Here is a 14891-nt window from a genome sequence, read left to right on the forward strand (position 1 = left end):
CACTGCACTCCAGTCTAGGTGACAGAGTGAGACTTTGACTCAAAAAAAAAAAAAAAAAAAGAAACACTTGGTCTTTACTAATTCCAGAATCAGAACTGATCTATCTCAGCAACCAGGAAGTAAACACAAAGACATAAACACGTCCAGATGCCTCCAGTAGCTCACTGCAAACTTACTTTGTTTGCTGAATCCTGGGGTTACCAATCTTAGATAAATGAGTATATGCCAAGTAATTTATCAAGTTATTTTTAAAGAATATTGAATTCATGCGGGCACAAAGGCAGAAACAACAGATGCTGCATACTGCTAGAGGATGGAAGGAGGGAGGGAGGGCGTATGAGAGCACACAACCACCCACTGGGTACCACGTCCGCTATTTGGGGGAAGAGGACTTGGTAGAAGCCCAAACCTCACCTCTATGTAATTTACTTACGCAGCAAATCCTCACATGGACTCCACAGCTCTAAAATAATTTTTTAGGAGAATAATACTAAATTATTAATTGAATAGAATCATTTCTGTCAGTATCCACCTAAGTCTTAAGAAATAGTTTTTCTAATTCTAATAGAATCCTTTCACCGCTTTAAATTTTGGTCTTTTCAAGTGCAGGTTTTTTTTAGCAGGCCTCATAGGACAATGGCCAACAAGTGAACCAGCGTAGTTGACTCATGAAAAACTTTCTAAAGGGATTTGAGATTTTCCAGAATTTTCCTTGGTCTGGCAAGGGACTACTTTATCATACACATTTAGGTGGTTCTGACATAGCGTGTGCATGTAGATTTCTTTTGCATATGATTAACAGAATCGTATTTTAATTTATTATTGATGACCTTATTAAACTAACTTATTTATCTTATTCTGCTGAAATAAATAGTTTGTATAAAGTAACGAATGTCATTGTTGGAGAGAAACGCTATAATATTTCAGATTTTCCTTAGACATGTACCACTGAGAAGTACTATCTTCTGTCCAAGCCCTGTTGATCTCAAGATAAATTTTATAAAAGATTTCAAAACTTCTTCAGAAAATTTTAAGATTTCCCAAGTAATGAATTATTAGCGGGTCACTAAAATGCTTATTTACATGCACTTTGGTATTCTAGGTAAAGGAATGAAACATTGCTGGATATACATATCTCTATTCCTTAATATTTCCCTATAAGTGGAACATTGTATATCATCCTTTTACTTGTCAGTTACAAAGCTCTTCATTCTTTTTGGTCAGCGGAAGGAAAAAGTATTGCCTCTTATATTATTGTTCTCTGTTAGGCAAACCGAATCGTCCCCAGCAAATAAAAGTTGTATTTTACTCCTCATTTACCCTACTGGCAACAATAAAAAAGAAAGTTAATTTGAACAAAGTCCAAGTTACTAAAGGTAGACTTTGAGAAATGCTCTTCACCAAAGGCAGAGAAGTTTGTAGCTATATTGGTTGAAGCAACATGCACAACAACAAATCAGATATGTTCTTCTTTTTGGTCAGTAATTCATCATAAACGCATTTGAGGTGCATTTCTTTCTTTTTTTTTTTTTTTGAGTTGGAGTCTCACTCTGTCACCTAGACTGGAGTGCAGTGGCCGCTCCCGGCCACCGCAGCCTCGACCTGCTGGGCTCTGGCGATCCTTCCGCCTCAGCCTTCCGAGTAGCTGGAACTACAGGCGCGCACTACCACGCCCGGCTAATTTTTTTTTTTTTTTTTTTAATTGTAGGGATGAAGTCTCACCAAGTTGCCCAGGCGGGTCTTGAACCCGTGGGCTCAGGCAATCCACTCACCTCAGCCTCCCAAGGCGCGGGATTACGGACTGAGCCACTGAAGCCCGGCTATGGTGCATTTCTAAAGAGAAAAACCTCATCAGTGAATGCAGCCTAAAATATTATAAGTGTTTTCAAAATAACATAAAGAGAACATATGTTTAACATGAAAAATAGAAAATGTGAAGAAAAATGAATAACCAACTTAGAAATAAGTTATTAAGCAAAGTTTGTCTTCCTGTTGACTCCTATTTCAGTTCATTTATTTTTATTAATTTAATTTTTTAAGTCAGAGTCTCACTCTGTCTCCCAGGTTGGAGTACAGTGGCACATGTTCCTCTAGATTTTTTTTTTTTTCTGAGTCAGAGCCTCACTCTGTCACCCGGGCTGGAGTGCAGTGAGTGACTGGGCTCAGGTGATCTACCACCTAAGCCTTTTAAGTAGCCAGGACTACAGCTGCACTGTACCATGCCGGCTAATTTTTTTTTTTTTTTTTTTGAGACAGGCTCTCACCATATTGCCCAGGCTGGTCTCAAACTTCCAGGCTCAAGCAACCCTCTCATCTTAGCCTCCCAGAGTGCTAGGATTACAGGTATGAGCTACCATGCCCTTTTTTTTTTAAAAAGAACATATCGAATATCTATGTACCAGAAACTATGTTAGACATTTTTCTACTCAATACTTTACTTAGTCCTGTCAACCACACTGAATACTCTCATTTCTGGAAGATTCCCAACTCCCCCTTTCCTTAGGACATAGGTATTTTCTATTTCTTCCACAGAAAGTTTCTCTCACTGGGTTGTATCCACCCTTCATGTCCAATGTTATGCCTCCTCATCTCTCAGATTTTAAAGTTACTTACTCCTGAGATCTTCCTTAACCTCTCAAGCAATTGTTTTTCAGAAAAACTTTGGGTCTGAAATACTGTAGTCTTCTTCACTTTTGTTATACTCTTACTGCATTCATCCAAAATATTTTTTAGCTCTAGAGGTAACAGCAGAACTTTTTATTTTAAATTTTAAAAAGGAAATCAACACAATTTGATAAGAAATGATTGTAGCCATTTCACTGTTTGGTATAATTTTACTTTATTTTTCCAAGAGACAAACCTTCTAAAAAAAATGAAAATGCACATTTCTTTGAATATTACTTCTTAAAAGACAAACTTCTTAGAAACTAAATTTTAAAAAAGAAACAAAATGAATATTCAGGAAGCTAGAATATAGTTGTCAGCTTTAGATAATAATTTATTTGATTATTCTTCAAATCAGCCAACTCTGAATGGCAAGAAAGAAAAACAAAGAAATGAATGTAGCAAACAGAAAATAAACAGAAAAGAGTGAAGAAAAGTTTGTATATATATATTCACTTTTTAAAATTTAAAATAAATAAAAAATCCTGCATCCTGCTTTCTCTTTGGGTTTTCTCAGAGTTGTGGCTACTTGGCACAGAGAACTATATTTCTTTTTCAGATTCAATTACCAAGCTTCCTCTTTTGAGTAGCCTAACAAGAGTTGTTCGTAAGCTGGCTGCGAGCTCAATTCCAGGAATAGGAAGCTTCTGTTTAAATACACGGAGGATGGAAAAAAAAAAGATAAAGGCTATCTTTAACTTTCAGTATCCCAAGAAACAATGTAATTCAATTCCATAAGCATGTACTTAATTTGAAATCATCTATTGGGCTTACAGGACAAACAACCTTCCTTAGGGAGAAACATCTAGTCATTCAAAACGGAATGAAGTCATTGGCCAGAGAGAATTGCTGGGGAAGAAGACATTGAAATTGGTTGGAAAGATTTTTTTAGAAGAGGGGGCGCATGAGCTGATTGTTGAAGGAGTATGACAGAGAAATATTACTGAAATAGAACTGACTCTACTAAGACATGAGCAGGGTCGTCTACAAAGTGTTTCATATCTATTAACTCCAGTTAAGTATTGCAACAACCCTATGAGGTCATGAACATTACTATCCCATTTTACAGATAAATGTGGATTTATGGACAACTCTTTAAATGGTCATTCTCTGGATCTCATTTTTATCCCCTATAATTTGAAAGGGATAAGAGACTGTATTATTTCTGGGTTCTCTTCCAGCTTTAAAATTCTGAAAGATGGACTCTCCCAGAATCAGAAAACAGCCCCCCCAAAAAGCACTGAGAAACAAAACAACAAGAAATGTTAGGATGCAGAGACAGCTGTATATTTGTTAAATGCTGGATTTTCAAATCTCTAAACAAGTATTGTTTTTATATTATCTTCTTGCTACCTTGACTTTCATGCTTTTTGAAGAAGTTTTCAGATAAATGTTTCATTGTTAATTAACTGTTATGGTGCCTTCTTTGTTTTTATTTTAAGCAACTATGTATATTTTCCTTCAAATCGACATCAATCGAGCTAATAATAATCCTTCATCCTTTCACTATTTGAAAAACCCTTCATTTAATGACTTAAGTAAATCATCAGGCATTTAAAGGTACATTCATCAATATTGTTATTGGGCACCTAATATGAACCGGATGTTTTGTTGAATCCAAATCATATCACTGGGCATTTGAAATGCTTCCAGTCTGAATTCATCAGATCTTTTTAAAGAAAAGGATTACTAAGTAGTCAAGATGTTTCCATGGACTTATTATGCTTACTTACAAACTATAAATTAATATGATTTCTAAGTAGACCACCAATTGCTAAAATTGAAGGAGAATGCCAAGGGCATCTATGCCTGCTGCCTAAAATATGTTTAATTAAGGTAACATCATTTTAGTGTGGTGACAATGTTGTGGGGTTGATTTGCTATTCACTGGAGAAGGACCACTAATAACTGATAAAATAAATAAATACTATCACAGGAGAGAAGAGTCTATAATGGGGGCAAGAGAGGCACTGACTTCTGCCCTCTCTCCCTCTTTTTCAATATTGTTATCAATTTGTGGTGTTTTGAACTGGTAAGAAACAACAATATGATAAGGACAGAGTCAACAGTCAAAGCAATCAAATGTACGGGATATAAATATACAGTAGCCCAGATAAATTTAAAAGTGATAAATGCAAAGATCTGAGATTCAATCTACCAAATATACACCTACAGTTTTTTGAGGCATTGTTAAAGCAAATTATTTTACAAAGAGGGGTTATTATTTCTATGCCTAAGCTTATTAAGAGTAAAATTTGAGGTGACTCAGTCTGTAATCCCAGCATTTTGGGAGGCTGAGAAAAATAGATTGCCTAAACTCACGGGTTCGAGACCAGCCCAAGCAACTTGGCAAGACCTCGTCTCTACAATAAATCAAAAATTAGCCAGGCATCGTAGCATGCACCTGTAATTCCAGCTCCTTAGATGGCTGAGGCGGAAGGATTGCTGAAGCCCAGCAGGTCGACGCTGGGGTGGCCGGGAGGGTGCCACAGTACTCCAGCCTGGTTGATGGAGTGAGACTCCAACCAAAAAGGAGTAAAATGTGATAAAACTGTTACTCAAACACAGCATATCGGACGGCTTAACCTTCCTTTATATGAGCCGATAGATTACTTATATTTGAATTTAGTTCTGAACCCTGATATTAAGAGACATCAATTTCTGCAGACTATATTCACAGAAGTGAACATCAAACAGAGAAAGATTCTAGAATTTATTTAACCATTCATGCATCCAAATAGTCAAACATATTTGTTGAAAAGCTATTTCATAGGAAGTGCTTGGAATATAATAGTGAACAGGGCACAGAATTAAAATAATTAGCATTAGACATCACAGGGTCACAGAGATACTAGATGATGATAACGTTTCTGATAAAACCCAGTTCTGTCTGATTTCACAGCATACACTGTAGTCGCTTTACTATGTGTCTTTTCATAAGCTGGTCCCCTTCATGTTGGTGAAGTGAATCCATTACCTTTTCTCCTTTCTAATAACTCTCCTTAATGTGTTGCTGTAGGATGAGTATGAACCCTAGGTTTGCTTAAGGAAAATCCAGGTGATGCCTGATATTCAGCACAACTATGAATGGTGCCTGATAAAAACACACAAGCACATTCAGTACCAGTTTGGGCAATAAATAATTTGGGCGCCTTACCTAACGTCACGATGCCATTACATTTCAATGAGTACCGTAACTTGAATTGATTGCTTGTTTTTTTGCTGCAAAAAGGAACATGTGCTAAGTAGGATTGTGTGGCACAATTCAGCTCAAGTGGCAAGAGTGTCCACACCACAATTTATGTCTTTCTTGAGGGCAGGAGCGAGGGAGGCAAGTCTTTATGGTCTGGGCACACAGGACTTTGCACTATTACAGGACTATGTAATGTATTCCCATGCACTGATACCCCTGTACATACAATTTTCCCTCTCTGTAATGCTCCCTTTCTTCCTGCCAGATTTTCTTAACTGGGCTTCTATGAGAGAATTAAACCCTAATTCTCTAACACAGTCACTGTATGTAATGAATTAACTTTTCTCATATGCATGTAGAATGACAGTAGTTATATGAATCCTTGGGGAAATTTTATTATGTTTAAAATTTTTATTTTAAAGATGTGTGAGCTGGGCTCGGTGGCTCAGCCTGTAATCCCGCGCCTTTGGGAGGCTGAGGTAAGTGGATTGCCTGAGCCTGCGGGTTCAAGACCCACCTGGGCAACTTGGCGGCACCTCATCTCTACAATAAATCAAAAAATGAGTGGTAGCGCGCGCCTGTAGTTCCAGATACTCGGAAGGAAGGATCGCCGGAGCCCAGCAGGTCGAGGCTGCGGTGGCTGGGAGCGGCCACTGCACTCCAGTCTGGGTGACAGAGTGAGACTCCAACTCAAAAAAATAAAAATAAAATAAAATAAATAAAGATGTGTGGTACAATTCAGGGTTAGGTACACAAGTGGTTATTGTACAGGTAAAGTTTGGGCTTCACCTTGGTCCCCACATCACCTGGTTTGAAATCAGGTACCCTTATTGATGAGGTATATCCCCCACCCCAGCAGTTTCTCACAACTGCCAAACCCTCTCTTATAGTATTATAATAATTGTACAGGGACCGCTTGTGAGTGAGAACATGTACTCAGCTCTTTATTTCTGTGAAAGGTCACTGAGTATTATAGGCTCTAAGTCCATCCAAGTTGCTGCAAAGTTCATAATTTTGCCCTTCTTTATGACTGTGTAAATTTCATTGTGTAGATGTACAACATTTTTTTAAATCCAGTCCTCTTTAGATGGGCAGCATGGTTGGTTTCATGTTTTTGCTATTGTGAACAATGCTGCAATAAACATGTGTGTGCAGGTATCTTTTTCATAGAGTGATTTGAGTTCCTCCGGATATATTCCCAGAATGTGGATTGCTGGGTTATATGAAAGGGCTTTTAGGAATCGCCACACTGTTTTCCACAGAGGTTGTACTAGTTTACACTCCCACCAACAGTGTAGAAGTGTTCCCTTTTCTCCGTATCCTCTCCAGCATCTGTTGTTTTTTGAGTTAGTGATATTGGCCATCCTGACTGGAGTTAGGTGGTATCTCAGTGTGGTTTTCAATTTGCATTTCTTTGATGATTAGTGAGGCAGAGCATTTTTTTCATGTATCTGTTGGCTGCTTGTATGTCGTTCTTTAGAGAAGCGTCTATTTATATATTTTGTCCACTTTTCATAGGGTTATTGTTTATTTTGTTTTTGGCACATTTGAGTTCCTTATAGATCCTTGGCAAACATTTTTTCCCATTCTGTGAGCTGTCTCCCCACTCTCTTGATTTTTTTCTTTTTTCTTTTTGCTTTGCAGAAGCTTTTCAGTTTGATGAGTTCCCACTTGTCTATCTGTTCTCTTACGGCATGGGCATTTGGGATCTTGAACACAAATTGATCAGGAATTGCCACTTCCAATTTCCATAAGGGTGTTTCCTGAATTTTCTAAGTTTCCTATAGCCTGAGGTTTTACTTTTAGGTCTTTGACCCATTTAGAGTTGATTTTTATGTATGGTGATAGGTAGGGAGGGGTCTTGTTTTAATCTTCTGAACGTGGTCAGCCAGTTTTCCCAGCACCATGTACCGAGTAAGTTCTCCTCTCCCCAGTGGTTGTTAGTGGAGGCTTTCTCAAAGATGAGTTGGTTGAGAAATTGAGGTCTTGCTACTGAAATCTCTATCCTGTTCCATTGGTGTATATATCAATACTAGGCTGTTTTGATTACTGTAGCCTTATAATAAAATTTAAAGTCTGTAAATGTGATACCTCTCACGTTGCTTCTTTTGTTGAGGATTGTTTTGGCTATTCGTAGTTGTTTATGTTTCCATATGAATTTCTGTATTGTTATTTAAAAATAAAATCAGTTGCTAAAATTAGTTTTGATATTCTTTGGTTAAATGAGGAATCTCTTTTGAGAGGGTAGACATTCCAAGTTTGGAATTCTTTGGTTGCATGATTATTTCATCATTATATTTTCTGTCATCATATAGTTTCTGGCAAACTAAGCTCTAGGTCAAGGCTTCTCAACCTTGGCAGAATGCTACAATTATCTGAGAGCTTTATAAAAAGGATAATGTACAGTTTCCACTAAAAGATGTTAGAATCACTGGGGCGGGACCAAGACATCATTAGGAATTCTCTCCAGGTTATTCTAATATGCAATTAAGATGGAGAACATCTGCTGTGAATGAATGAATGTGTAGGAAGCCAGTCATCTGGTGCACTCCAACCTTAGCTCTCTAGATAAGGTGGACATGGACCCAAAATTCTATGCCCGTATGTAACCTTAGGCCAGGTGCTATGGTTGATGTCTGTAATCCCAGCACTTCGGGAGGCTGGGGCAGGAGGATCCCTTGAGCCCATGAGTTCAAGACAAGCTCGGGCAACATAGTGAGACCTCTTCTCTACCAAAAAATAAAAAGAATTTGCCAGGTGTGGTGGTATGCGTCTATAGTCCCAGCTACTCAGGAGACTGAGACAGGAGGATCACTTGAGCACAGGAATCTGAGGCTGTGGTTAGCCATGATTGTGCCACTGCACTCCAGTCTGGGCAACAGAGCAAGACCCTCACTCAAAAAATTAAAAAAATGGAAATAAAAAAATAAATGTAAAGCCCTCAACAAGATAATTCAACTTCCTTAGGGCCCTCTGCCCCTAGGATCCTACTTGTGCTGTTTACGGTTTTTCCTTTGGAATTTGATTTGATTTGATTTCTTTTGAATTTGTTAGTCTTTACTCTTTATTTATTTGTTTTTTCTTAAAGATGTGGGGCACAAGTGGTCATTGTACGAGTAAAGTTTAGGCCTCCCTTTGGTCCTATGTCCCATTTCACTTGGTTTAAGATCAGGTACCCTTACTGATGTTGTGTGTCCCCGGCCCCAATCCCGTTTCCCTGGCAGTGTCCGGTTACTGCCAATTACTTTCTTATAGTATTACGATAAATTTTCAAGGCCCACTTATGAGTAAGAACATGTGGTATTCAGGTCTTTGTTTCTGTGATAAATCACTGAGTGTGATAGCCTCTAAATCCATCCGAGTTGCTGCGAAGTCCATAATTTTGATCTTCTTTGTAGATGCATAATATTCCACCGTGTATATGTACCACATTTTAAAAATTCGGTCAGGCTTTGATGGGCAGCATGATTGGTTCCATAATTTTCTACAAAAAGGATACCTGCACATGCATGTTTATTGCAGTACTATTTATAACAGCAAATACATGGAATTTTAATAATAAACATTTTAAAATAAAATAAAAATATTAACTCAATAATTTTACCATTCAAATAACTTTAGATTATGATTGGTTTTATTTATAATTTGGTAACAAGAGTAAAGGTGAAAAAAAAATTTACACTATGGACACAAATGCCTTATGACTGTGAACCAGATGTTGGTCTTCTAAAGTATTGCTAGGTCCCTCAGTTACAGACTCTGCATGTCAACCCAGAGAGTTCCTCAAGTTTATACCCTCTGGCTGACTCTTTTCCCTCAGTCCTCTCATTTACCACTTGATATTTTCTTTTAGTCCCATCTTAAGATAAATGTGATGCTTGATCATATAGAGAAATTTGAGTATATCTTGCTGTTTTGGCTAGGACTAGATTGCTTTTACTTTTAAGCAATATATGGCGGCATTGTATTAAAAAACAACCTTGCAATGAAAATAACTCTGATATCAGTAGTCAATATGACAAAATATTCAATTTATTATGCTTGTTAAACGAAGGAAAAATTAAATAAATTAATTTTATTACTGTATGTTAGAATAATTTTATGCTGGAAAAGAGGGCAGTTGTTACATAACAATGACTGATAACTGTCTATGGCTAGAGCTACTATGTTTTCCACAAATAAATCATCTTAAACTATTTGAGCTGCATCTTCTTAATTAGTCATGGACTTGGTTTTTAGGATAATTTTCCCATCGTATTCCAATTAGTCCTCTGCTAGATTTAAAGATTATAGAAAAAAGATTAAAAATATAATTAGTTCTCTTTTTTCCTGAAAATATGCTTCTCATGGTTCCAGTTAAAAATAGTTAATTTTATGTCATGATAGAAGCACTATGATCACTGATTGCATACTATCAAATATTCTTAGAAAAATGTAAAAAGAAGATTTCCCTAGATATCCTTTTCCATTTCATGTATAAGGTTAAGTAGACTCCCAGATGCTTTGCCGACATCCAGACCGATCTCAAGAAAGACACAAATAGGACAATTGCTGGCTGACATTGAAATGAACAATTAAGAGTTGGCAGACATCTATGTGTGTTTGAGGAGGACCCAGGATCTCACAGCCAAGCAAGCCTTGTCCAGTTATGACTACATGTTGGCAGAAAATGTGAACAAATCAATTGTCCATTGAACAAGGAGGATGTCATAAAACATCAAAAAACTGTCAAGTGACAACCAAGAAACTGCATATGTCTGCTTTAGTAAAAGATAAAGTAAATTGACCTGTTGCATAGCCAAATTGAAAATTGCAGAACTATGTCATGTTCTGAATAAGAGGTGTGGTTTTAGTATTTTGCAATCTTATTCTATATTAAGTTGAATATTATTCTGTTAGTATGCAACAATTTATTATGGCAGTCAGTGGACTCCTGTGTTTCCATTTCAATATTTCCAAAACTAGGAATTATATTCCAACTGACTCTAGCCAGATGATCATTGACGCTTAAAGTTCATGTTCACTTTCACTAATTTTTCAGTTAGTGAAGAGAAATGGGGTCTTTCTTCTATCTGTTCGCAAATATAAAGAATAAGTAGAGTTAACACGAGGCCGAGTTATAAAGAGACCATACAATTAAGAAGTGGCTATTTATTTGGGCTTGACTTTGAGTGAATTTGCCAGCCCACCTCTCCTTGAATCACTAAATGATTTACACTTTCCCAAAAGTAAACAGCAATTAAAAACTCACAGATGTAGTACACCTTGCATCACTGGATCTACCTCATGGGAGCAGAGCTACTCCGAAAGGCAGCATCAGAGTGCAAGAAAACATGCAGTTGGAAATTAACAAATCTTACCTTCAATTCTAGCTCTACCGCTTACTAGAAGGGACCCGAAGGGGCAGAAATATCCTCTCAAGAATAAATTTTCCCCATTTTGCACATGTAGAGAATATGATATCTCCAATAATATTTGTAAAATTTCAATAGGACACTGAATTTAAAGAGCTTAGCTGAGGACCCCAAATGTAGACAGGTCTCAGTAAAAGTAGTTAACTGTTACCAATTTTCACATGTGGGTGGGAGGCACAAACACTGAGCAGAAGCATAATGACACTGCCTGGACACATCTTTTCTTCTCTGACATTGATATTCTCATCTACAATCAGGCCCCAAGATGGCCACAGTCATCAAATAACAGATGGATTCTAGAGGCAGTGTACATGCTTCAAAGATGCATTTCTCCGTAAGTGTCCTGTTTCAGTTCTTTGAAAGGGTCAGTAAGACTTGTGGGAGTAGTCTTGGGAATTTAGCACCATTTAGAATTTGGCTCCTATAAGAAATATGTGGACAAGAAGCCCGAGATATAAAGTAGAATCCTTCCTGCTTGGGAGCAAAAGGAGGCAATTCCCAAGGTTCTGCCCCTTAAACAAATCATTAAAATGCTCCATGGCAAACATCTTTCCTACGTTTAAAGCTGACAGGGCATTAAAAATAACAGTACCTTAGAGGCCGATTAGGAAAAATAAAAAAATCAGAAGTCTAGTTAGCCCGGAATGATGTCAGCAGATTCATTTTTAGGTGTTTTTTTTCATTAAATTAATATATGCCTGAAGTTATTTTAACTGTTTTTTTCTGAGTGACGAAACTGCTTGTTAGTTTCTTTCTTTCTTTTCTTTTCTTTTCTTTTTGTTTTTTGAGTTGGAGTCTCACTCTTGTCACCCAGGCTGGAGTGCAGTGACACTCTCACAACCCATGCAGCCTCGACCTGCAGGGCTTAGGCGATCCTTCTGACTCAGCCCTCCAGGTAACTGGAACTACAGATGCATGTCACCATTCCCGGCTAGGTTTTGTGATTTACTGTAGAGGCGAGAAGGTGTCATCAAGTTGCTCAGGCTGGTCTCGAATACCCAGGCTCAGGCAATCCTCTAGCCTCAGTTAGTTTCTTAAATAACTTAAACTCAGTTAGTTTCTTAAATGACTATTGCGTGTTTATTTAAGAAATTAACAAATGTAAAAGCTTATCTTCCATTCATAAAGTAATTACACTTTGTTTTAACTTGCTGACAAACCTAGCAGTTTCCGTGTAGATTTAACCCAGACATTTGCTACCTGAAGACAACTAATAATAGTACTTGAACTGTTTTTAAACTCCATTTAAAGAGGTTGATGGCAAAGTGTTCATAAAGTGGAAAGGAATGACTTGAAATAAGTAATAATTTGATGTCTGAGATATGGAAGCCCTTGATGAATAGTCACATATTCATAATGTAACCAAAGAAAGCACAAGAGAAGAGGAAGGAGAAAAGGAGCAGATACTGTTTCTACAGGACAACCATCTGAAGGAGGTATCACTACTCCTTTACGTAAAGTTTTGATAGTGGAGTACAGGGCACCGTCGTTCTTAAAAAGCTCCAATATAACCTGCTAGACCTGTCTAAGGTTGCATTCCCTCACTTCTGTAGCTAAGGACCATCATGGCAGCAGTTTGATAGAGATATGGATCTGCGGGCCAACACGGGAGAGAAACTGGATTGTCTGTCACATACAAAACTGTGTCAGCAGCACACTGTGTTAGGAAGGCCATCTTTCTAAAATTGCTAGATCGCAACTTTATCATAGAGGACAAGAAACACTAATGACAACGGTAAGCAAAACAATTTTAGCCAATGAACTTTGTGCATTGATTAATATATTTGTCCTGCAATTTGTAGTGTCTTCTTAATACATCTTTAAATAACTGCTTAAGCATGTTCTCAGAAATAATATTTGCAGGAACAATGAATATCTCAGAACATTTTCCAAAGAGAAAATTTGCTTTCCTGAGAAAATATAGAAAGCAAAGAACTAGAAACTAGAAAATACATTTTGAATCTACAAGTCTTTTTTCAAAGATAGAATCCAGTGACATATTAAAAGGATAACTATTATGACCAAGTGGGGATTATTCCAGACAACATGACTGGCTTAACATTTGAAAATTAATTGGTGCCATTCACCATATTAGCACAAAAACAGTAAAATAAAGAAAAACAATAATTTGTTAAAAATCTATAATCATTTTAATCAATGCAGTAAAATCATTTGACAAAATTTAATATCTATTCATGACAAAACCATCAGCAAACAATGAACAAAAGGAAGCATCCTCTATCTGGTAATAAACATCTACCAAAAATTTAACAGCTAACAACATAGTTAATGTTGAAACACTAAATATTATCCCTCTAGGATTAAGAAGAAAGCACGGATGTCTATTCTTATCACTTTTATTTATCATTTTACTAGCGGTCCTAACTAGTACACCGAGAAAGGAAATTAAAGCATAAACCTTGGCTCAGCCTGTAATCCCGCACCTTTGGGAGACTGAGGTGAGTGGATTGCCTGAGCCCACGGGTTCGAGACCCGCCTGGGCAGCGAGATCTCATCTCTAAAATAAAATAAAAAAATTAGCCGGGCGTGGTAGTGCATACCTGTAGTTCCAGCTACTTGGAAGGTTGAGGCGGAAGGATCGCCGGAGCCCAGCAGGTCGAGGTTGCGGTGGCCGGGAGCGGCCACTGCACTCCAGTCTGGGCGACAGAGTGAGACTCTGACTCAAAATAAATAAATAAATAAATAAAGCATAAACTTAAGTAGAAAAGATAAGCAAGTTATAAAATGATTGCTAGAATTAATGCAGAATACAAGGTCAGTAAGCCACAATCAGTTTTTTAGTGTACTAGTAATAACAAATTCTTGTTCCTCAAGAGACTGTATTCAGAATTTCAAAAGACAAGGCTTGACTTACCAAAAATATTTGAAAAACATATTATCTGACATATAACTGATATTCAGGGTACATAAAGAACTTCTACCACTCAATACTAAAAATTACAAGCAACCCAATTAAAACAAAATAAACGGCCTAAAGATTCAAGCTGACACTTCACCAAAGAAGAAAGTTACAAGGAGACACACGAGTTGACAGCTCTCATTAAAGAACAGCCAATTAAAAGCACAATGAAATGCCATCAAATACTCACCAAAAGGGCTATATTTAAGCCCCCAAAACAAAAGGCTGACAAAACCAAAAACTTGCCCCACATGTAGGAGCAGATGAACTCTCTTATACTGTTGCTAGGAGTAAAGCACAGTCCCATTAATTTGGAAAAAAAAAAAAAAAAACCAATCCATCAACTTCCTATAAAGCCAAATAGACCCCTATCTGGTGACATCATGTTTCTACACTTAAATATTGCTTTTAAAAGAAAAAGGGACCACAGAAAAGCTTGTAAAAGAGTTCTCATAGCATATTATTTATATTATTCATAGTTGCCAAAAACTAGAAATCCCCTCAGTGTCCATCAACTGGAAAATGACTAAATAAATCATGGCACAAGTACACAAGAAGATGCTACTTAGAAATAAAAAGGAGGAGCCGGACTCGGTGGCTCAGCCTGTAATCCCACGCTTTGGGAGGCTGAGGTGAGTGGATTGCCTGAGCCTGCGGGTTCGAGACCCACCTGGGCAGCGAGACCTCATCTCTACAATAA

General features: G+C 37.4%; 1 protein-coding gene across 2 annotated transcripts in view; it reads right to left on the reverse strand.

The window, feature by feature from the left end:
• The window catches only part of FAM155A (family with sequence similarity 155 member A), a 685452-nt gene that overhangs the window by 259823 nt on the left and 410738 nt on the right, over positions 1 to 14891 (reverse strand). The window lies entirely within an intron of this gene.

The sequence above is a fragment of the Carlito syrichta genome, unplaced genomic scaffold, assembly GCF_000164805.1.
Source record: "Carlito syrichta isolate Samal-C Ts95f unplaced genomic scaffold, Tarsius_syrichta-2.0.1 Scaffold305753, whole genome shotgun sequence".
Classification (NCBI taxonomy): Eukaryota; Metazoa; Chordata; class Mammalia; order Primates; family Tarsiidae; genus Carlito; species Carlito syrichta.